The 25,201-nt window shown below is 39.1% G+C and overlaps 1 protein-coding gene across 3 annotated transcripts in view; it reads left to right on the top strand.

Annotated features, from left to right (window-relative positions):
* Nucleotides 1-804: 804 nt before the first annotated feature.
* Nucleotides 805-25,201, top strand: part of PPM1B (protein phosphatase, Mg2+/Mn2+ dependent 1B) — a 75,047-nt gene continuing 50,650 nt past the window's right edge. For all 3 annotated transcript variants that reach the window (XM_028104072.2, XM_028104070.2, XM_028104071.2), the window contains exon 1: nt 805-1,229. The gene's annotated coding sequence lies outside the window, so the exon portion shown is untranslated. The remainder of the gene's footprint in view (nt 1,230-25,201) is intronic.

The raw sequence follows: 25,201 nt of genomic DNA, 5'->3' as shown, positions 1-25,201 counted from the left end.
AAAGAGAGGCGTTTATGTCCTCCAATGAGGGCCTAACAGGACTTTGTTAGCCAATCAGCAGCCAACCCCCTGCAATTCCGGGTGGGACTAGGCTTCCACACCTATAACTGGACAGAGCGTTGGCTCCTTTATTGAGCCTGTTTTACGCAAGGCTTAGAGGTCAAAAATAAAGGAGCATGGTTCTCGTAGGACGGGAAGGATCCGCACACACTCTGGATTTGACCGTTTTCGAACACTAGCCAATCGCTATTCGGATACTTCCCCGCCTTTTGCGCGTTCATTTAAAAAAAGCCAGTGTGACGGACTTGGAAATTGGTTCAGTGACGGACACGGACAGAAAGCCAATGATTGAGGGTTCGGGTCACCTTTTGGACCAATAAGAAAAGAGAATCGCTAGGGCTCGGTCTTTGCGAGGCGGAGTGCAGGTGGGCGTTATTTGATTGATGGTGATCTCTACTTATGGCTGTTGGGGTGGGTTGGTCCCTAACGCCCAGAGGCGGGGCTGAATGAAGTAAATGGTAATGAAGGGTTGGGTCTCACTCAGTGGGCGGTGTTTGATGGATAGTTGACCTTGCCAATTGAAGGTGGTCGCTGATGCCCAATGGGAAATTAGGAACTGAGAGGCGGGGCATTGTGGGCGGTGAAAACTAAGTACCGAGGTACAGAGCAGCCGAAGTAGGAGGGAGGGTGATGATTGACGGGTCGTCTAGCCAACTGGGTGCAGCAAGAGGCTGCACCGTCCCAATGGGTGTGAGCCGGGGGCGGGGCTCGCCGAGGGGCGGGGAGGACAGGGTGCGGGGAGGGGGTTGCAGAAGGAGCGGAGCGGCTGCTGCTCAATGGCGGAAAAGCCGCCGGTACTCTGACCGCCTGGTCCCCTTAGCAGTTGCGGGGGAGTTTCCTGCCGGCGCGGCTGGAGTCTCTGTTTCTCAGGGTTCGGTGGCTGGAAGATGCTCCAGAGAGACGAGGCTGCGGCGGAGGAGGTGGCGGCGGCCGAATCGGCAACGGCGCTAGGGTGGAGAGAAGGCGGCAGCGGCGGCGGCGGCGGCGTGCGGGGCCCGACGGTGTAAACAGCCCCGGAGGCGGCGGAGGCGGTGGCCGAGACCCCGAAGGGGAAGCGGCGGCTGAGGCAGGGTCGCGCCTCGGTCGGAAGCCTGGGCTGAGTACAGCAGGGGGTCTCTGCGGCGGGCGAGAGCGGACGCCCTAGACCTCGCTTCCCTCCCTCGCCCCAGGTAAGGCCGCTCCGCGCCCCGCCGCAGGGGAAACGGCTCGCGGGCACCGCCGAGGCCCCGGACCGTTTTCGGGTGCTGCCGGGCTAAGGTCGTGGGCCCTGCCTGCCTAATCCTCGCCTCTTCTGCCGTGGAGCCTGGGGGAGCAGAACGCCGGGCCTGGCTCCTGGGTAGGCCCCTTCCCCAGCCGCCGCCTCCGCGCTCGGCCAGGCTGGGAGAGGCTCGGGGCAGGGAATTTTACTTTGCTCCAACGCCTGGAAGTAAACTGCTTTCCCCTGTTCTCTGCTTCAGTCTGCGAGCATCTCTTTCACACCGAAACACTGGGGCTACCCCAGGCCTTAACTCATCCCTTCCTGGATCGTGCTTATTTAAAACCTTACCTTTTCCATTTGTTTCCTCATCAGCTTCTGCCCCACTCTGCGCTCCACTTCACTTCCTTGTTAAATCTTCTTTCTCGCTCTTCTGTCTGTGCGTCTCACCACCTCCTTCCTTCTTAGTGGCTTTAAGTCGCTTCTTAGCCGACTCCGGGCTTCTCTTCCCTTCCTTCCCCAGCGATCCTTTTTGGATGTCATTCTTTTTAACAGAGAAGTTTTAAAATGAACTTCTTCTACCGCCAGTAACCCAAATCTTCCAGACACCCTTTAAGAATAGACTAATCAGCTTTTTGTGGCAGATCAGTTTTTGTTTTGTTTTGTAATTTAACTGAGCCTAATAACCTTTAAAAAAAAAGGTTGTATTCTTTTTTTTTAAAGATTTTATTTATTTATTTGAGAGAGAGAGAATGAGAGATAGCACGAGAGGGAAGAGGGTCAGAGGGAGAAGCAGACTCCCTGCTCAGCAGGGAGCCCGATGTGGGGCTAGATCCCGGAACTCCAGGATCATGACCTGAGCCGAAGGCAGTCGCTTAACAAACTGAGCCACCCAGGCGCCCAAAAAGGTTGTATTCTTAAACGTCAAATGTGGAAATGACACCGAGGTAATTTTAAAAACGAGGGACTCAGTGAATGTTGAAAATAGTTATTTCATTTTTTAAGTTGCCTGACCTCTAATGTCGGATTTAACAGATCTAGAACATTTGCCCATCTTATTTGGCAAAACTGCTTCTTAAGCCGGCCCAGATTCATCAGTATTCAAGTCGGCTTAAAAACAACGTGAAAACTTTAAAAAGAAGTTATTTTATGAACAGCTAACTAGGAAGCTGTTTTCATGAAGTCACAGTTACAGACCTTTTAAAATAGGCACCACATGTTTAATGTATCAAAATAAAGTTGGCAGGAGTCTTGTAAAAGGATTATTTAGGAATTTGAGTAGTCTTAGTGATATGTAACTATTTTGGGAAAAACATTCTTTTTCTGTTAACAAACGTTTACAACTGTAATGTGAGAATTACTGAGGTTTATTGTGGGATTAACACAGGAACTCATTTTATTTGAGCTACTGCTCGGATGTAGAAGTGGTAGATTGTTCCGGGCAGATAACGTAAGTTGGTATGTTCTGGGAGATAGAGAAACATGCCATCCACGCTGAATGTTAATGGACATTATTTCATTTACTTTCTCTGTTGTGCAATAGCAAAGTTCCTATTGTTGGCCTACTTTTAAATAGAGAATTTCTAAATGGAGACAAGTTATTCTAATTATAATAGTCTTTTCCAAGTGTACAGGCTTTAAAAAAAATATGGTTGAAGTTATACTATTTTTAAAATGGTAATTTTTAAAGAAATATTTTTGTAGGCCTCTTCAATGGGCAATGTATTGTTTCAATTGAACTTTTAAAATTTAGTGTTTAGAACAGGGTTTTTTTTTATCAACATTTTTTTCCAGGGATAATCCTCATTTTTACTGTGCTTTTTTGTTTCTCTGTGTCTTTTTTTCTTTTAATGGTTGTTGTTTGTGTTTTTCCCTTTCATTTATTTTTGCTCTCATAAAGTCTTATCACGGTTTCTGCAGTGGCTTTTTATGTTGCTTTGTCAGCATGGAATAATATTTTTATGTGATGTTTCATACCCATTAGTTAAGATTTCCTCAGTTTTTGTACATTATCCTTTGAATTTCTTCAGGTTGTAATGATTCTCTTAGAAGTGACCAGCAAAGCTTTCAACACCTATTTTCTCATACCAGGTGTCTGATTTCTGTGAAGACTCGGGAATAGGTGAAAGCTTTTAAAGTTTGTCTGATAGTCATGGCAATAAATATTATTTTATGTTAGTAATTAACATGTTATAATTACCAAATCCCTTAAGATTGCATCATCTGAAGGAATGGCATGTCTAAATAGCTGTGCTTCTAAGAATATCTGATTCACAAGTTGAAAAGGTCAGAAAAAGTGGTTTTCTTGTTGAAAATTTATTTTCCTATAATGTACATTTTTTACGAAGTCTTTTCCATTAAAATTTGATGCTGATGGACTCTCTTGGCACTCTTGGAAGAGTAGAATTTGCCATAGTGTAGGTTAGTGATTGTGGAGATTCATCACAGTCCCTTCACCATTGGCTCAGTTTTTAAACATGCCCTTGTAAATGAGTTGGTAAACATTTCTTTTATTGCACATGATACAGTGAATTCCCCCCACCACTCATTGGTGTTAGTTACACATATTATCTACATTGTATGAAAACTTGTATGTTACATGTAACTATTTTAAAGTATCTTGTGACATTACCTAGGATAAGAAGTAGTAAAATAGTATAATTCTAACTCCCTAGTGGTCTTTCATAAGATATAAGTGGTCTTTCATAAGATAAAGTGAATAAAATTAACTTATTAAAATATAACACATGGTATTTTACTTTTTCTGTGAACTTTGCCTTTCACAGTTCACTGATTTTTAAGAAAAAATTAGTTGGGAAACAACTGACAGGGTCAGAGTTAGAATAGTTAAACTTTTTTTAAATCCCAGAATTTGAATAGCAAAATTTATTCAAGTAATGCTTAGCATAAAATATAAAATTATGGTTAGTGGTAAGAGAATTTGGGGGAATATGGTTACTTCTGGATATCCATTGTGTTTGTTTTTTTTTTCCACATTGTACTTGATCCTTATTTTTTCTTAGTGAACTAATTTCAGAATTTGGGTTGAAACCAAATTATTAGTAGCTTTAAAGTTTTATGGTAGAAACATTTTATTTATCATATCAGTAGAATTGTGGATTAAAAGAATTGACAGATTGGGGCTATGAGGTAAAGTTCTCAGATACTAGGTAAACGCTGGAAATGTAATCTGACTACTTTCCATCCCACTATTTTGTACTCCGACTAAACAGTGAAGGGAAATAGGGTAGAGTTTGGGAATATTGGTTTTTGTAGTTTTTGCTTGACTTTAAAATTTATAAAATGACAGGGTCTGTCATCTTCTAGCAACTGATCTAACAAGTATAGGTGAACAAAAAGATACTTCATAATCTTTGTTTTACCTTATTTTTGTTGATATTTATAACAAAACATTTAAAAGAAAATGACTTGATCTTCGAGAGTAATTTAAGTATGCTAATATCTCTGATTAGCCATTTTGGAATGTTTTTTCAAATGAAACAATTCTAACGTGGTTTAACCTCTTTGCATAGACTGGACTTGGGTTACACTTTTCAGTGTTTAAGCTATAGTCCCCCCCTCCCCCCGCCAAAGAAAACCGCCATTTAGACTAACTTGAGTGATTTGATCAGGTAGTTGAATCAGTATTATGATTAAAAGAGTCTTTACTAAATTCTTGATGGAATGAAATTTTCCAAAAGTGTAGTCTGTATACTGTAGTTTAATTTCTCAGATTTTAGGGCTCCTGGGTGGCTCAGTCGTTAAGCGTCTGCCTTCGGCTCGGGTCATGATCCCAGGGTCCTGGGATCGAGCCCCACATCGGGCTCCCTGCTCGGTGGGAAGCCTGCTTCTCCCTCTCCCACTCCCCCTGCTTGTGTTCCCTCTCTCGCTGTGTCTCTCTCTGTCAAATAAATAAATAAAATCTTAAAAAAAAATTCTCAGATTTTATAAAGATTGTGAGATTTCATTTTTAGCATCATCTGGCAACCTAGAAAAAAAAAAACCATACGGTAGCTCATTCTTTTTTTTTTTTTTTAAGTTTCATTCAAACTTCAGGGTGTGTTATTTCTCCCTTTCAATTTAATGTTGTTGTTTTTTTTTAAGATTTTATTTATTTGACAGAGAGAGGGAACACAAGCAGGGGGAGTGGGAGAGGGAAAAGCAGGCTTCCCGCTGAGCTGGGAGCCCGCTCGATTCCAGCATGCTGGGATCATGACCTGAGCCGAAGGCAAATGCTTAACGACTGAGCCACCCAGGCGCCCCCCTTTTCAATTTAATGTTAATAACAGACATAAACATTTTGTTCTGGATTATGGTAAGTCATGACATAGAGGAGTTCTCAAGTAAATATTTTTCTTTTTTAGCTACAGCTAACTTGTGACCACATCTACAATATCTGCTTATTTCTTGGCATGACATATACCTTTTATAATGATACCCTTTGTATGTAATAACTTATTTAAGTTTAAGAACCCAGTAGTTTAACAATTGTGGTATTTTAACTTGTTCGTATATTTAGGGAAATTTAACATGGTTTGTAACATTTAAAGCACAGTTCACCAATTCAAAGCTTTTTTCGTTTACTAGTTTATTAACTTACTAAAAATGGGGTCAAAGGTTTTTTTTTTTTAGTATGTTGAAATATCAGTATAACAGTTATTGGCTTTAAATTGATTTCTTTCTGAAAATTAAAGACCTTAAAGTTTGGAAACATAACCCTTGTTGAAAAACTTGTTTTACATTCCTTTGAACGAAAGACTATTAAATACATGGTCTGGTATTTAGAGGAGAGAGAGATGAATGTTGGAAGACTTCTATTGAATATTAAGGAACTTGTCTCACTTTTAGAGATGGAACCAAATATTGGCAGGGGTATAAGCAGGGTAAGACCTGTGTCTAGTATTGCTGTGCTTTTTGTCTACATAGACTGTCCCCCACTTCGAAATAGGTTCTGTATGTTAAGTGCATTTTTGTGACAGAAACATGAAAAAGCTTTTCCTTAGTGGGAAACTATTTTTTAAATGTGGTTATTATCAGGTATAATCAAGTTGTATTATAAGAAAAATCTAAGTGAATAGATTTTGCTTGTTAAATAGTATAGACCCGAGAAGCAGGTTTGATAAAGTATAATTTGTGAAGTTCTGAAGGATTTCAAAACACTTTAAAGCTTGAGAGTAATGTCACTGATTCTTAAGTCTAATTGCATTTTATTTTCTTGTTGTAGGTATGTATAGGTGCACTCTTAACATGGAAAAGGGAGAGTTAATAGATGTCATAAGTAGGAGAATCTGGGAGTGTCCATATTGCTCATGGGTACTTAACCTATTTTGGGAAAGAATGTTTCTTTTCCCCTCTTCTCATGAAAGCATTCAATTCTGAGTTAATGAACTGGTATTACCTATTAAATACAGGTGGCCCTTCTTCTGAGTCCCTTACAAAGAGGAAATAATGAACTCAAAGCAACTCTAAGTGATAGAATGTATGGAAGATCAAGTTCAGGTATGAGTGGCTTCCCTTTACGTTTACTTACTGTAGGCTACCAGCCCACTGAGAAGTAAAGAATTCCACGTAGTTAATAGTATTTAGTCTGTAGCCACCCCATCCTCAGCCATTTTGGCATTCCCTGAGTGCCTTCTCACCTGTAAGGCACCATTCATGGCTGAAGACTGAACAAAACAGACAAAAATCCCTGCTCTCACAGATTTTACATTCGGATAGCAAACGCACTTGCCTCAGTGTACATTACAACTGTGCTTCTTTTGTGGATGACTCAAATTAGGAGTGGACAGTTTGGGATATATGGTGTTTCCTATGCTACACTTAGAAACTTGGGATGCACCTATAAAATATATGCTGTCATTTGTGAGCTTTACTTTTTTTTTTTTTAAGTAAGCTCTACATGCAAGGTGGGGCATGTACTCAGCACCCTGGGATCAACAGTCGCATGCTCCACTGACTGAGTCAGTCGGTAGTCCCTAGAGCTTTACTATCTATCTATCTCTCTATCTAGATATCTATCTATCTATTTATTTATTTTGAAGTAGGCTCTCCACGCCCAGTGTGGGGCTTGAACTCACGACCCTGAGATCAAGAGTCAGACACTTAACGACCGAGCCACCCAGGCGCACAGAGCATTACTATTTTTAACAAGAGAGAGGGAAGAAAAATCAAAGAGGGAAGAAGAGTTTTTCTGTAACTAGGCAAAGACTGATAAACGGAAAGAGGAAGTAGGAAGGGGGAATTATTGTTGTACCTAAGATTAAAAGGTGAGCCAAAGATAGAAAAGAGATCCCTGTATTAGGCATGAGGGAAGCTGAGGCCTTCAGGTGTTTCCATTTACTGCCCAAACTTGGATGAATGAGTTCTTGGACAGGGAAATGGGAGAAGGTAGGTTAATGGGAGCAGGGTAAACAGGACTTTTTAGCAAGACTGCTTTAAGTAACTTGGGATTCACCTATAAAATATATGTTGTCATTTGTGTTTAGAAAAAAAAAAATTGCTGTTTGGGTTCTTTTGTGAGTATAGCTGAAAGATTAGTGATTGGCTATTAGTGTCTGGAACTACTGTCACTGATTTGTGACTGCTACTTCTGTTTTCTGGTTATTTGACAGTTCTGTTAAGATAGCTGATGGAGCCAATCTGTCTCAGTTTATTATGCTGAAATTGGTCTGTATATTTGTTACTGCTTCCCTTAATTCTAGAGCTGTGGTGTGTAACTTGAAGTTGTGCCTTTGTTTTTCCTGCATTGTAAATTTCTGCATGAGGATGTCTTACTGCATGATATGAAGCAGGTGCTAATTTTTCTACTTTCTGTTATGTACCTTTCCTAGTGATGATCCAGTTTGGTAAAAATGTCTCTTCTTGAGTTTACACAAACATTGCACATTTAAGATAAGCATGAGAGATCTTTGTTTTTATCTTAATACATAACGGTCTTTTGCTTTCATTTGTGAGACATTGAGTCAGACTCTCATGTGATCTTGCTTGCTGCAGTAAATTGAGATTTTTTTTTATTTTAAAGCAAATCAACTTGTGTTTATTTCAGTGTCTCAACATAAAAATGAACACTGGTTCCATTCATGACCTAAGAGACTTCAGTTATAGCACCCAAATTAAGCCTTCAAATTACTAGTTTCACTTTTACTATATTTTTGTGACTGTATTTATCACTTTTATCAAAGTGCTGATGTGCAGAAGAATTGGAACTTTTTTAAAAAAGATTTTATTTTAGTGAGTGGGGGAGGGGCAGAGGGAGAAGGAAAGCCTCTCAAGCAGACTCCATGCAGAGTGCTAGACCCCCGAGCCCATTGTGGGGCTTGATCCCATGGCCCTGAGTTCATGACTCGAGCCGAAATCAAGAGTCATATGCTCAACTGACTGAGCTGCCCAGGCGTCCCAGAATTTGAACTTTTTGAATATATTAAATTTAGTGCTGTAAGTCAGACCAGGTTCACTAAGCTGTTCAACATTTTGGAATAAAAAACAAAGCCTTACTTGATATCTTAAATTATCTCTTGTAACTGGTTTCATTTATATATAGTACAGCATTTAATTAAAGCTTGTGTGGTTGTCGGCCCTAAATGTAAGGAAACCGAGTTTAATTTCTTGCTATTCATCTGTTCTTGAGTGTTTTGAAGCAAAACGTGAAAGTGAAATGAGAACTTTTGCCTAATATATAATGGTTTTCAGTTATACTCTGCTTTTGTTTTATGTAATCTAACTCTAGTTTGGAAGGGAAGTAGAAGTTTGGAAGGATTCGTGATGATTTAGATTGCATTATTACTGTTATCCTACGTCTTGAGTCTTTTTCTCAGTGATAGGTTTGTTTTTAGTTCAGGTTATTTGCCCTTCTCTTGTGCTTCTGGTTTGCGTTGCTTTTTCTGCCTCTGTGATTTCTTGATTTTTATTTAAGTACAGGGTGGCCACCAGATCTGGAAGCACAGATGCATAGACAATAAATGGTTTGTTGATACTCCAGTACAGAATGTTAAAATAATACCTATGTTTTCGGACTTTCTGATCACCCTACAGACTGGAATTCTTGTAGGTGGGTCTTTTGTTTTTGTTCAGGCATATATTGCATGGGTAAAGTATGGAGTCAAGTGTAAGGTATATTCTGAATAGAAAGGAGAAGAGATGCATAGTTAATTTTAGAGAGCTAGCTGGAATAACTTTGACTGTGCCTGTTTATGAGGACTGAAAACAGTCTAACAAAGGTAAGTCTGATTGGTTGTCAGATATTTTTTGCTAACAAAGTTTGGGAGATGCTATATAGCAGTAGCTTCAGGAGTATACCAACTGAAAAATGGTCAGAGGAATTGGCCAAATGGTCATGACATTAGGAGACTTATGTTTTTAGGCCTTAATTCTATTATTTCAGAGTAATGCCTTGATAATAATAAAATCCTTCTTAGTCACATGTGAATGAAAACCTTCTATACCCATAGACCGAGGTGAGAATTACTTGTTCTCAAACGTGCATGAGGTTTCTTGTCAACACATATAGATACGTATTTCTGAATTTTTTGCTACTTTATACATTTAGGTAATGCTGTAGGATGCTTAGCACGGTTTATTTGTGTGTGTAAGTGTATATTAAATGTAAGAAGGCTTTAGACTTGGAGTGGATTATGTTTCTGGAAAAAGCTGCAAAAGGAGGATGATGATTGGAGGCATTGACGCTAAAGTCAGACTACTTGGATTTGAATTCCTTCCCATCACTCCATAGATGGGTAACTTAAAGTAAGTTACTTACTGTCTCTAAACCTCAGTTTTCTCATCTGTAAAGTGAATGATAATATATGTATATTTAAAAAATTCTTATTTTATTTTTTAAAAGATTTTAAGTAATCTCTGCACCCAACGTAGGGCTTGAACTCACAACCCTGAGATCAAGAGTCACATGCTCTACCAACACAGCCAGCCAGGTGCCCCAGAATAATAATAGAGTTCATAAAATTGTTAGATTGAGACAGTCCAAGGAAAGCCATTACTATAGAGCCTGGCACATATAGTCACTAACATTCGAGTGCTTTCTGTTGCTATTACTACTACTGTTACTATACCACTACATGATACATCGTAGGTTCAAAGAGTACCTAACCTAGGAGGCGGAAGACCCAGTCTGAGGTTCACGTAGAAACTAATAATGATTCCATGACTTTGCAAGTTACTTATTCTTTCTAGGATTTAGTAGTTTTAATTTGCAATGTAATAGTTCTACCTGAGTTAAGGCAGAGGGCTGGACCATATGATATCTTGAGGTCCAAGACTCAAATTGAGAGTTCTGTTCTAATATTCTCATTTTCTTTCTTTCTTTCCTGCTTGCTTGCTTTCTTGCTTTCTTTTTTTTTCTTTCTTTCTTTCTTTCTTTTTCCTTCCTTCCTTCCTCTTTCTTTCTTTCTTTCTTTCTTTTCTTTTCTTTTCTTTTCTTTCTTTCTTTCTTTCTTTCTTTCTTTCTTTCTTTCTTTCTTTCTTTCTCTTCTTTCTCTTCTTTCTCTTCTTTCTCTTCTTTCTTTCTCTTCTTTCTTTCTCTTCTTTCTTTCTCTTCTTTTTTAAGATTTTATTTCTTGGGGCGCCTGGGTGGCTCAGTCGTTAAGCTTCTGCCTTCGGCTCGGGTCGTGATCCCAGGGTCCTGGGATCGAGTCCCGCATCGGGCTCCCTGCTTGGCAGGAAGCCTGCTTCTCCCTCTCCCACTCCCCCTGCTTGTGTTCCCTCTCTCGCTCGCACTCTGTCAAAAAAAAAAAAAAATTATTTATCTATTTGACAGCACAAGTAGGCAGAGTGGCAGGCAGAGGGAGAGGGAGAAGCAGGCTTCTCACTGAGCAGAGAGCCCGATGTGGGGGCTCGATCCCAGGACCCTGGAATCATGACCTGAGCGGAAGGCAGACGCTTAACGACTGAGCCACCCAGGCGCCCCAGATTCTCATTTTCTATTAGAGTGTAAGCTACCTAAGGGCAACAGCTGTGTTAGTTTTATATGCTGCTTTATCCATGTATCTACATTGTATTTGTTGTATCTGTAAATACCTGCTGAGTAAAGCTTTCCATAGAAACAATATCTTTAAAGTTTTTTTTTTGTTTTTTTTTTTTAAAGTTTGTTTATTTAAGTAGTCTCTACATCCAGCCTGGGGCTCCAGTTCATGCAGGGGAGATCCAGAGTCACCTCTTCCACTGACTGAGTCATTCAGGCGCCCAGAAACAGTATATTTTAATGAGAGGAGACTAGGGAGTAGGAAGAGGGGAGAGAGGTTTACATTCCATCTCAAGAACGAGATGCTTAAGGGCGCCTGGCTGGCTCAGTTGGAAGAGCAAGGAATTCTTGATCCCGGGCTTGTGAGTTCAAGACCCACATTGGGTGTAGAGATTTCTTTAAAAGTAAATAAGTAAACTTAAAAAAAAAAACAAACCCTAGATGCTTAACTTTTTAAAGGTATGAGTACAAATTGCCTTCTGTTCAGTTTTTATTTGGTAAATATTGTCTGCTAGCATTAGGCACTTTGGGGAACAAAGTTTATTTGAATCTGCCATCTGGAGGAGGGAGTAAAACTTAATGTATATGATTAATTATACAAGGTAGTAAGGAAAAATGCTATAAAGGAAATACAGGTATATTCATATGTTAAGAATCTTTCTAAAATGTATAAAATTCAAAGGGCAGTATAATTATTTTGTAATTGACTTGTTCTTGCTTTTAGAAAGCAGAAAAAGCATCAGGGTCATGAATTTGAGAAGAGTTTCTTTTGGGTCAAATTTGATATGTAACCTTGAGAACTCTGGGGGACACTTAAAACTAGTATTTGTGGAGGAGAGTGATGAATAAAATTTAATAAACTAATAATCTCAATGCATCATTGTCTTTTTATTATGAAAAATTTCTTTTGTAGAAGCATAGTTGACATATAATGCTATATTTATGAACTTTTTTTTAGTTTATGAAAATTTTTAATCCCACAGAACGTTGTCATAGTATACTGAGTACCTATCTACCCACCACTTAAATTCAACAGTATTTATATTTTTTACCATATTTGCTTTATATAATCTTTGCTGAACCATTTAAAAATAAATTATTTTTCACCTTCTAATACTTCACCTCTAAATACTTAAATATGAATCTCCCCCTAAAGTGACATTTTCTTCCTACCTACACTATTGTCATCATACATAACACAATTATCTAATCGCCAGAAGTCACCTAATCCCCAATCCATGTGCAGATTTCCCCAGTTAGGTAAAAAATGACTTAGATAGCTTTTCCCTTCCACACCAAGGTCCATTGAAGGATCGTGCACTATTATACTGTATTTGCTGTTGTGTCTCAGTTCTCTTTTAAATTTAAACCTAAATACCTACTTCAAAATCTCTTTTTGAAGAGATTGATTATCTTGTAAAATGTCCTATATTCAGAATTTGTTCGTTTCTTTCAGGTCTTTTTAAAAATTTACTCTTTTGTCTTCTGTAGGCTGTTAAAGACCAGTTAAATTCAGGTTAAACATTTTGGCCAGGATACTTCATAGTTGATGCTGCTTCGTATTACATCGCATCAGGAGGCACAAAATGCCTGATTTAACACGATTAGTGGGGCTAAGTTTGATCACAGGTGAAGTTGATGATTGCTAGATGTCCCCGTGGACAAGGAACATTTTCTCTTTTGTGATTATCAGGTAAATCGTGGCATATTTTGTTACCATGCAAATCCATTTCTCCTTCAGAATTCTACTTAATGGATTTAGTGGTTTCTTTCTTTTAAGATTTTATTGTTTAAGTAATTTCTCCACCCCGTGTGTGGCTTGAACCCACTTCCCTGACTTCAAGAGTCACATGCTATACCGACTGAGGTACATGGCACCCCATGATTTCTTTTTTGAAGATGGATCTAGATAGGGGTCACCTAGTTATGGCTCATTGGCCAAATTTTGTCTCCTGCCTGTTTTTGTAAATAAAGTTTTATTAGAACACAGCTATGCTCATTTGTTTACATAGAGTCTGTGGCTGCTTTCCCACTGCTATGGCAAGTTGAGTAGTTGTGACAGAAACCATATGACCCTGTACAGCCCCAAATACTTTTTGGTTCTTTAAAGAAAAGTTTTGCTGAACCTTGATTTAGTATATATATATTGTCCCCTTTGTCTCATTGTAATGGTAGTAGAGGTATAAAATTGGTGTTTATATATTTGGTATTCACGTAATTGGTATTTATATGTAGCTTCTGCCCCCTGATGTTGTTTAAGGAATAACTGCTTCCAACATGGTGAAAATTGTGAAGTTTTTGCTTATATCTCCAAAACCATAAAGTATGGTGCTGGGCATGGTCCATAAAATCATATTAAAAGCACAAATGTATTTCAGGTGTAAGAAAGTTATAAAGAATAATGAATACCAAAGTACCCACTACACAGCTTAGTTTAGGATATAGGACATTCCAGCATACTTGAACCCTCCTGTTGCCTTTACAGATTCCATCCTTTTTCCCCACTCCTGAATTTTGTGCCTACCGTCACACATATGGTCTCTGCGTGTGTATCTGTGTCTAAATAGCATACATTGCTCTTAGGTCAAGCTCGTAAGAGATTTTATAGTTTTTGTGCGTGATCATATATGGAATACCTTTTCATACAATCGGCTTTTCTCACTTAATATTTTTGTGAAGTTCTTCCTTGTTGCTCTAATTCCTCTCATAGTATTGCATATGTATTATATGGTGTTCCATTGTATGATTATAACACAGTCTAGGCTCTGGATGGACATTTGGATTATTTTTGTAATTGTAAACACTGGTGTTAAAATATAATTTACATGTCTTTTGATATATATATTATATAATATATATGTAAGAGTTTCTCTAGAGCACATACTTAGGGGTATAATTGCTGAATTGTAGGCTTTTCTCATCGTACAACCTACCAAGGTATTTCCAAAATTCTCTCCAAAGTGGTTGTAGCAATTTATGCTCCTACCAATGGTATACAAAAGTTTCTGTTGCTCTATATCAGTGATATCAGACTGTCCTATATAAATACAATATTGGCCATACACGTAACTTAAAATTTTCTTTCTTTCTTTTTTTAAAGGTTTTATTTGTCAGAGAGCACGCACAAGCATAACTTCAAATTTTCTAGTAGCTACTTTAACAAAAAGGAGCAGGTGAAGGTAATTTAATAATATATTTTATCTAGTATATTGAAGATACCATTTCAGTATGAAAACAATAAAAATGAGATATTTTTATATTTTTTATTAAATTCTTTGAAATATGGTATGCATTTTATACTTACCAGCATATCTCAGTTTGGATTAGCCATGGTTCAAATTCTTACTAGCCACATGTGACTACTAGCTCTTAGATCAGACAGCACAGCTCTATGTCCTTGTCCACATTTGGTATTGAGAATTTTTTTTTCTTCAGTCTAATGAGAGAAACGCTATTTCACTGCGACTTTAATTTTGCATTTTCCCTATTAGGAAATTTGCATTTTCCCATTACTCCTGGGGGTGAACATTCTCATATGTTTAGTGGCCATGTGAATTTCTCTTTGTGTGTATTTGCATTTCATTTGGTCCGTTTTCTGTTTTCCTGTTTGTTTTTTTAAGGTTTTATTTTTAAGGAAACTCTGCCCCCAACATGGGGCCAGGAACTTAAAAGCCCCAGATCAAGAGTTGTAAGCTCCACCAACTGAGCCAGCCAGGTGCCCCATGTTTGGTTTTTTTCTTAATGACAAAATCTTGTAGGCATAAATAACAGATTTTCTTTGCCATTAGAATGCTGGTGTTTCTGTTAATTGTGTTTAAGAGTTTTTAGGGATTAATTACATGGTGTGTCTATAAAATGACACAAACATTTAAGGGGCGCCTGGCTGCTCAGTTGGTGAAGCATGTGACTCTTGATCTCAGGGTTGTGGATTCAAGCCCCATGTTGGGTGTGGAGATTGCTTAAAAAGAAAATCTTTAAAAAACAAAACCAAAAAACCCCCACCCCCATTTTTAACCTAAAGGTGGTTTTAAAATACCTTTGGATTTAATTTCCAAATTAAAATTTAAAATTTAAAATCCAAATTTGGATTGAAGTAAATGTTAGGAAGGGTAGTACTTGAATAGTAATATGGGGGGTGGGGGACAGGGTAATTGCTTTATACTTGAGGTAAATAATCCTTTGTGTATATTTCTTTTCCTCTATACTTTTCCTCCCTTTGCTAGTTTAGTCTTGCTCCTCCTTAACTCTAAGCCCAAAGACCCGTAGGAAGAGTTAAGCTGAATGGCTTCTGGTCTAGAGCCAAAGATGTTCTCAAGCAGGGCTTATAGGGCTAGACTGAGGTGGGAGGCAGGCTTATAGGGCTAGACTGAGGTGGGAGGCGGGCTTATAGGGCTAGACTGAGGTGGGAGGTGGGGGTGCTTTAATGTAAAGCGTTTGGAAACTAACCAAGTGATAAATTCAGTAGTGTGCCCTCTGTCTGCAGTAAGTGGGTATGATTGACTGGGTTCTTTAAATGTGAAACACCAAAGGTAGAATTGCTGGAAATCACAGCTGGAAAGGACTCCATTGTCAGAGAGTTTACACAGACATTGGAGACAGTGACAGAAATATAGCTCATGTCTGAGATGGACAGATTCCTGAAGAAGTGCATGAGTGTGTGGAGGTTCTGGTGTGTTGTGGTGGCAGTGATAAGAGATTTCCTAACAGGGTGGCCAAGTAACATCACTAGGTGTAACATGCTACGTACAAACCTAAGCTCCCATGTATGAGCAAAGCCCTTGAGGAGAATGCTTAGTCACCATGGTGGAATTGGCCATTCCTGGAAATGTTGGTTGATTTGGAAAGTAAAAGCAATAAAAGATAGGAATCATAAAAATAATAAAATGACTTTAAACATCTTAAAAGGTTGCTGGAAATAAGAACTGCTTGTACTTAATATATGTTACAGTAGATGACAGAGGTTAATCGGTGTTCCAATAGATTTTTGGGTCTCTGCCAAGTTATTGTTTTTATGAACTTTGGAATGATTGACTAGGATATCCTTCCTTGAAGAAGTATCTTTTAACTTAATCTGTATTTTACGTAGTACGTACTAGGTGTCAGAGTCACAAGTTAGGTAGGAAGGATAAGGAAGACAAAAATGTCAAAAGGAATATGGATGACTGTATATATAGGGGTGCTGAGAGGCTGGGATGAAGGGTTACTGATGGTGACAAAAAGGAGGTATTATTTCTTAGGCACCTTGAATGATTTGGTTAGTTCACTTAAAGAAGGTAGAGCAAATTGATAAAGGTGGGAATAAGAATGATATATTTGGCCTGTGTAAGGCCTAGGCAGAGCAGGTTAAAGAGGAAGGTTCCATACTAGACGTTTTGTACTCAGTGTAACTTGGGGAGTGGAAGGCCACTGCATCTTTCTGGGACACTTAAGGTATGTTTTAGGGAAATGAAGCTGGTGATAAATCTGCAGGGTGGCTTGAAGGAAGGGGAGATTGAAATCAGGGAGACCGACTAGGAGGCAGTTAGATAATCCAGATTAGCGTGGAGGATAAGAGAGACATTTACAATGGAGATTTGATGGAACATAGTGATTGGTGTGTAGTGATTGGATTTATTTAAAGATTAATGGTTTCTAGCCTGAGTTACTAGAAGAAGGATTATGGATAGGTAGATTAATAGGTAGTGAATACAAATAGATTTGGAATATAAAGGTGGTTTGCATGCAGAGGGGAAGATTTGGGTTATGTTCTGTTTGAAGAGATAGGTAGAGCAGCCAAGCTTAAGGATTAAAAATCTGAGAAGTGATGGCTAAGGGGGTGCCTCACTGGTGGCTTAGTTGGTAGAACGTGTGACTTTTGATGGTGGTGTTGTAAATTCATGCCCCACGTTGGGTGTAGAGATTACTTAAAAAAAATAAGGGGCGCCTGGGTGGCTCAGTTGGGTAAGTGTCTGCCTTTGGTTCAGGTTGTGATCCCAGGGGCCTGGGATGGAGCCCCACATTGGGCTCTTTGTTCAGCGGGAAGCCGGCTTCTCTCTCACCCTCTGCCTGCCGCTCCCCCTGCTTGTGCTATCTGTCAAATAAATAAAATCTTAAAAAAAATTTAAAAAACTGTCTTAAAAAAGTGATAGCTGAAGCAATGAGATTGGATCAAAGGGCAGATACTATGTTTTGGGTTGAGGCTAATTACTATTTTGGGGAGCCTACTTCTCTCTTGAATTTTGGAGGCTGAAGGAAAAAGAATGGGCTTGAATGATTGGGAGTTTTGTGTTTTGAAAGTCAGCAGAAGTGGAAAGAGTTTCAGGAAAGGGGAGGAGTTATTGGTAGTGTGAAGTGCAACAAAGTACCTTATCTTGAGAAGCCTCCCTTTTAGGACCAGACTGAAGAATAAGTAGCTAATTCTAAAAAAGACATCAGTATTTGAGTTGTTTTGGTGATTTTTGTAATGATATAGTTATATATTATAGCATAAGAAACATTCCCCATATGAAATATTCTAGAAATGTTGGTCATACTCTGTTGTTCCTTTAGGGTGAAGTAAATTTCACTTTTGTGGGTGTTGGGGCTATAATGATGCATTAGAGCCATGTTCTGTACCACTTCACTAACTACTCATAAACATGGCACTAAAGGCAATCAAACCTATCAATAAAATTCACTCGGAAAGCCTCCTGAAACTTTTTGCTGTCTGATTTTTTTTTCGTAATTTGCTTTTTGTAACCTGGAACCATTTATTTGGGAGGGAGGTGAGGACAGAGGACAACTAGAAGTCAATCATGTAGCCCTGCAGTTTTATTGTCATTGCTAATTGAAAAACTATCAGGATTAGGAAGAGCACTTATTTGAGTTCTGGGCTGCTTTTTCGCTGAAGTTAAAAAGGTGGTATCTGTCAGTATGTTTGAAATCAGTCTTGTAGTAAAACAAACATAGATCATGACAAAGTTCAAGGTACATTTAGCCGTTATTTCATCATCTATATAGTCAGATAAAGATAGGACATGAACTCCCTCTGATTTCAGCAACATTAGCTATAAAATTTAGTATTATGGTCAAGGGGAAATAATTCTTTTATCTTAAAATATTAAACTTTTAATGGACACCTGCAGATAGCTGGTGATGCATTCTTTATATAGGCCTAACTACTCCCCTTAGCCTTTGCCTCTCAGTCTTCTTCCAAATAATATTAGGACCCCCAAATTTTAAAAGCCATGGAAGCAGTGAAGAGGAACAGACTAATGATAAACACAATGTGGATGGATTTTGGAGACATAATGCTAAGTGAAAGAAGCCAGACAGAAAGGGGTACATACTATACATTTACATGAAATTCTAGAGAAGGCAAAACTGCTCTATGGACAGCACATTAATGGTTGTCTAAGTCTGGAGGTTCAGGGGGGATTGGTTTCAGAGGGGCATGAAGGAACTTTTTGGAATGATAGACATGTTCTCTGTCTTTATTGCGGTTGTGGTTACCCAAGTGTCTACATTGAACTCATCAAACTATGCACATAGAATGGGTGCATTTTATTTTTTATTATTTTTTAAGATTATTTGTCAGAGAGAGAGAGAGCGCAAGCAGGGGGGGTGGCCGGCAGAGGAGAAACAGGCTCCCCACAGAGCAAGAAGCCTGGTGTGGGACTCAGTCCCAGGACCCTGGGATCATGACCTGAGCTGAAGGCAGATGCTTAACACGACTGAGCCATCCAGGCGTCCCAGGTGCATTTTATTATATGTAAAAACAACAGCCAGGGGTCTTCACCAATGGGAGCAAGTTGGATGACAGAATGGAACTTTATGGATTGGACTCTATAATCTTAGGTTCTTATCGTGAATTGACTTTTTTTTTTTTTTTTTTTAACAGTTAAGACATCTAATACTGGTGGTACCCCTTGATGTGTCTGACAGGGAGTTTATATGTAACAGAATGTAACAGATTAATGCAGTGATTTTGCTGCATTTGAAATATAAGTGAACGTACATATAATCAACTAAAATGTTCTGGTAATATCCAGTTAAATAATTTTTTTTTTCTGGTTTGTCGGTTTCAGAAGTCACTGAAAGGATTTCAGTAGTGAAAAAGCCTTTAAGGAATATTTAAGTGTAGTTGAGCCTAGTTGGAAAAACTTGAGAGTTCAAAATGTTATCCACAGGATAATCATCCTCTAAACATCGGATACTTTCTTCTCTGTCAGTTTATATATGGATAGTTGATCTGGGATGTAAATTATAACTTATTTTGCTGTTTGACTACACCTGATTTTATTTATGCTTTAGGTTGGTTATGATAGACTAGGTTGATTTATGGATAGTAGTGGTAATGATAACTCATACTTTGAAAGCACTTACTTTATGCCCAGCACTGACCTACACAGTTAACCTGCACTATCTCATTCATTTACTACAACAACTCTGTAATGTAGGTGCTTTTATTACTCCTGTCTTTTAGATGAACATATCATAGCCTTAGAAATTAAATAATTAGGTCAGGGTCACACAGTAAGTGGTTGAGCTTGCATTTGATTCAAGTCTATTTTGTGCTAAAGCTCATAACTTGGTGGCGATTTAAAAGAAGAGGGCATGACTTGGCTTTCTTTGGATTCTGTGACCCATAATAAATAGATCCTGGGTACCAGAGAGTCTGGCATTTCTAGCTTTTGACAGCCCACGATGGCAGGCAGTGCCTCATGGATCTGAGCTAATGGCGATGATGGCCACTGGGAATGAGGTTTCTGCCATTCCCAGGGTCATTCATCCAACAGTCCAGCTCTTTGCCCTCAGGAGACCCTTTTTCTTCTTTCTTGTCTTCCTCCTTATTCCTAACATCCTTCTATCATTATCTCAAGTCAGGTTCTTCTGGAAGGCGGCCTCATGGTAACAATATTCCCTGAGTTCTTACAGGTTCGTAAGAGTTCATTTACACTCTTTTATACTTGAAATCAGTTTTGCTGGATATAAAATCTGTGGCAGATATTTTCTTGCATATCTTAAATACCACTGTTTTTGAATTAGAGCATTGTCATCAGTGTTGACCATGGGCTATAACCTGAATGCATATTATTCGCAGTTCAGATATGCATGTAGTATAATATTTAGCCCATGCTATACATATCCAAAGAGTGTTAGGTTTTTTTTTCCTCATTAAAATAGTAGCTGAAGCAAAAGGCCACTGTCAATAAAGTTATTTCCATTTCATGACCTACCTTTTCTTTATTGAAGGACTAGAGGAGGGATTAACAAGTGGTACCATTGCCCAAAGCTTGAAATTTTTAGCTGTTCTTTTGAATTAGAATAAGAAGATCTGAATTATTTTCAGATCTGGTGAACCTTATAAAATCACAAAATCTGTGACTTAATTGATTTGTTTTCACAATATAATCCAGAGCTATAGTTTCCAACCTTTGGGAGAATCTTTGTCTCTTTGTTTGTTTTGGAAGGCAAGCAGATATTTATTAGAATTAGTTGGAAAGACCTGGGGGTACCATGCATGAATGTTCCAAATCAAACGCTAGCTTTGCAGCCAGATTAATTGATATTCCTGTCAGTTACATCTCTTTATTACTGGAACTGGGTGTGGTCAGTGCCTAGTTATCCAACTATTATAATAAAAAATGTTAAAAGTATCAGTTTAACAGTTATCCAGTTGTTAAATTGTTCAACAGTTGTGAACTTTCCATATCTGTTATTATTTCAGAAATCTTAAGTGAATGCCACTAATACTACAATTTGGCAGAGTTGATTTGGAAGAAGAGAACTTTTGATTTTATTCTGAAAGATTTAAGAATTGGAAGGGAGGATGAGAGCCAGATGTTCTGTTTCTGTGAGTTTAGTGAAGGGAAAAGTATTCTTTGTTTCTCAGTCAAGTGGAGACTAGTATTTAGGATTTGAAGCAGATATTTGTGAAAGAATAAGCTCTTGAAGGCTCTGGATTGGTATTAGTACCATGTAACTTTTCAAGCATCATTTGAGCATGAGCTGATTATGGATTTTATTACTGCTATCATTTTATTTATTTATTTTTAAGATTTTAGAGAGTGAGAGTGTGTGCACTCGAGCAGGAGGAAGGACAGAGGGAGAGGGAGAGAATCTCAAGTGGATTCCCACTGAGTGCAGAGTCCTACACTGGGCTGGGCTGGATCCCATAACCCCAGCCAAAACCAAGAGTTGGTCACTCAACCAACTGAGCCACCCAGGCACCCCTGTTTGCTTATTTTTTTGAAAAATTTTAATTTTAATCTGTACACCTAAGGCGGGGCTCGAACTTAGAGCCCTGAGATCAAAAGTCATCTGCTCTATGGATTGACCCAGCCATGTACCCCATACTATCATTAATTTTTTTTTTTTTTAAGTAGGCTCCATGGTTAACATGGACAGTTGACTTTTTAACAGTTTTTTTTAAGTCGGCTCCATGCCCAATGTGGAGCCCAACTGGGAGCTTGAACTCACAACCCTGAGATCAAGACTTAGATGCTTAACTGAGGTGCCTGGGTGGCTCAGGTGGTTAAGCATCTGCCTTTGGCTCATGGTCATGATATCAGGGTCTTGGGATAGAGTCCCACATCGGGCACTCTGCTCAGTGGGGTGTCTGCTTCTCTCTCTCATTCTCCCTCTGTGCTCTCCCTCCCTGTCTCTCAAATAAGGAAATAAAATCTTTAAAAAAAAAAAGAAAAAGGAGTTAAAAAGACGCTTAACTGGGTCACCCTGGCACCCTGACAGTGTTTTTTTTTTTTATTCAGAGAAACATGCTGCATATTGTTTGAATAAATAAATAAATAAAATCTTTAAAAATAAAAAAAAGATTTTATTTATTTCACAGAGAGAGACACAGCGAGAGAGCAAACACAAGCAGGAGGAGTGGGAGAGGGAGAAGCAGGCTTCCCGCTGAGCAGGGAGCCCGATGCGGGGCTCGATCCTAGGACCCTGGGATCATGACCTGAGCCGAAAGCAGACGAGTAATGACTGAGCCACCCAGGTGTCCCTATGCTTTAGATTTTATAATGGAAGGCAGTAAGAAAATAAGGATAATTTAACTTTATTTTCCTTATCTCTTAAGTGAGCAGTCTATAAAACTCAAAGATAATTTTATATATAACAAATAAGTAATATGTGCTCAGGTTTTTTAAAAAATATGTGCTTGGTTTAAAAAAAATTGTATAGAAGGCTTATAATGAGGAAAATAAATACTTCCGTCCAGAAACAAATTTTTTTTAAAAAGATTTTATTTATTTGAGAGAGGGACAGAGATAGTGACAGAGCATGAGTGGGGAGGAGAGGCAGAAGCAGGCTCCCCACTGAGCAGGAAACCCAACACGGGACTCGATCCCAGTACCCTGGGATCATGACCTAGCTGAAGACAGATGCTCCAGAAACAATTTTTGTAATATCTGTGGGCTTTTCTGGTAATTATTTCTATTATCTTTAACTAGCATGTTTATACAACTATTTATTGAAATTTTTAAATTTTTATTATTTTTTTTAAGCACGCTCTATGCCCAACATGGCGCTTGAACACGACCCTGAGATGAGTTGCATGCTCTACTGACTAAGCCAGCCAGGGGCCTTGAAGATTTTACTTTAAAGTTAGAAATTATTTGATTTCCATCATTTGATGGAAGTTCAAAGGAATTTTCTGTCATCTAGTTTTGCTGATAGGTCCACTGTCATTTGGATTCTTAGTTTTTTTTTTTTTAAGATTTTATTTATTTATTTGAGAGGGAGAGAGAATGAGAGATAGAAAGCACGAGAGGGAAGAGGGTCAGAGGGAGAAGCAGACTCCCCGCTGAGCAGGAAGCCCAATGTGGGACTCGATCCCGGCACTCCGGGATCATGACCTGAGCCGAAGGCAGTCGCTTAACCAACTGAGCCACCCAGGCGCCCCTGGATTCTTAGTTTTTTTTTTTTAAAGATTTTATTTATCTATTTGAGAGAGCGCGCGCGCGCGCGCACAAGTAGGGGGAGCAGCAGGCAGAGGGAGAGGAAAAAGCAGGCTCCCCGCAGAGTAGGGGGAGCCCAATGTGGGGCTCTATCCCAGGACCCTGGACCTGAGCCAAAGGCAGACGCTCAACTGACTGAGCCACCCAGGTGCCCTGGATTCTTATTTTTTTAAATATTTGTTTATTTGAGAGAGAGAGAGAGGGTGAGTCCACACAAGAGGGGGAGGGGCAGAGGGAGAGGGAGAAGCAGACTCCCTGCCTAACAGGGAGCCCGATCCCAGGACTCTGGGAACATGACCTAAGCCGAAGGCAGATGCTTAACCCGACAGCCACCCAAGTGCCCCTGGATTCTTATTTTTGTGTAGATGACTTTCTAGCCTCATTCATATCCCTAAACGCTTAAACATTTTTTTTAATTGTGCTTTAAAAAAACATAAAATTTACCCTTTTAATAAGTTTTAAATATACAGTAGTGTTAGGTACATTTACATTGGTGTGCAGTAGATCTCCAGAGCTTTTTCATCTTGCAAAACTGAAACCCTCTGTACCCACTAAACAACTCCCCTATGTCCCCTTCCCTCAGCCCCTGGCAACCACAGTTCACTTTTTGTTTATAGGATTTTGATTATTTAGATACCTCATATAAGTGGAATCATAGAGTATTTGTCTTTTTTGTGACTGGCTTATTTCACTGACCATAATGTCCTCAGCGTTCATCCATGTTGTAGCTTATGTCAGAATTACCTCCCCCTCACCCCCCTTTTTTCAGTTTTAATTCTAGTGTAGTTAACATACAGTGTTATGTTAGTTTCAGGTGTACAATGTAGTGATTCAAAAAATTTCCTTTTTAAGGCTGAATAATAACTATGTGTATATACCACATTTTATGTATCCATTCATCTGTCATTGGGCACTTGGGTTACTTCCTCCTCTGGGCTGTTGTGAAATGTTGCTGCGAACCTGGGTGTGCAAATATCTCAGAGATTCTGCTTCAGTTCTTTAGGATATGTGCCCAGAAGTGGGATTGTAGATCATTCGGTAGATTTATTTTTGCGTTCTGGGGAGCCACCACATTGTCCCTGAAAGCTTTTAAGAAATTAAAAATTCACAGTGATCTGTCTGAACATGGGTCCCTCCCCTCACCCTGTTTCTCCCCCAAGCAGTGGGCTTTGAGTCTGATTGCTTCTATCTTCCCTCCGCTCCAAGAAATTGTTTCTCTTCTTTATTTCTTTGATAATTTATTTTCTTGTTCTGTTTCTGGAATACGTATTTGGTCTGTTGTGGCACTACCGGGATTGAACCTCTGTGTTGTTCACCTTTTTACCTTTTATTTTTGTTTTTGTTATACAGGCTGGGAGATTGCTTTGAGTTATTTAAACTTCCGAAATGAGCGAGGTGTGTGTTTTGTTTTTTTGGCAGGGGGAGTGGTAGGGGCAGTCATGTATTTAAATCTGAAGGGCTGTTTCTCATTCTGTGTTCATTTTCATAGCACCCTGTTCCTGTTTAATGGAAGCAAGATACAGTATCTTTTTTTTTTTCTTAGAGAGAGAGAATGAACAGGGGGTGGGTGCAGAGGGAGAGGGAGAGAGAATCTTAAGCAGTCTCCGTGCCCTGCTTAAGTGCCTCACAACACCAAGATCGCGGCTTGAGCCGAAATCAAGACTCTGACACTCAATGGGACGTTCAGCCGACTGAGCCACCCAGGCGCCTCGACAGTATCATTTTGAATCTCTGACGATTCTGATTTCTCATTTAGAAAAAATTCTCTTCATTGTTGAAGTTCCCACAACAGTGGTATCATTCCAACTGTTTGCCTTTCGTGCTGCTGGGTTTCCTTACATGGTTGATTATCCTTGACTTGTCTGTTCATACTGCTTCTTAGATATGCATATGAAATTCATTTTAAATTTCATGAGAAAAGAACACTTCTGTTTTTTGTTTGGGGTGAAAAGTCTGGCAGAAGCTTTTCTGGATGTGAACTGGGGGTGGGGGGTGAGATTAATGGTTCTCTGTAACTTTCAGTAGCTTCCCTTGTCTTCATTCTCT

The sequence above is a fragment of the Eumetopias jubatus genome, unplaced genomic scaffold, assembly GCF_037043125.1.
Source record: "Eumetopias jubatus isolate StellerSeaLion01/CBP00866 unplaced genomic scaffold, mEumJub1_p1.0 scaffold_9, whole genome shotgun sequence".
NCBI classification, from domain to species: domain Eukaryota; kingdom Metazoa; phylum Chordata; class Mammalia; order Carnivora; family Otariidae; genus Eumetopias; species Eumetopias jubatus.
This window is presented reverse-complemented; position numbering and strand designations above follow the sequence as displayed.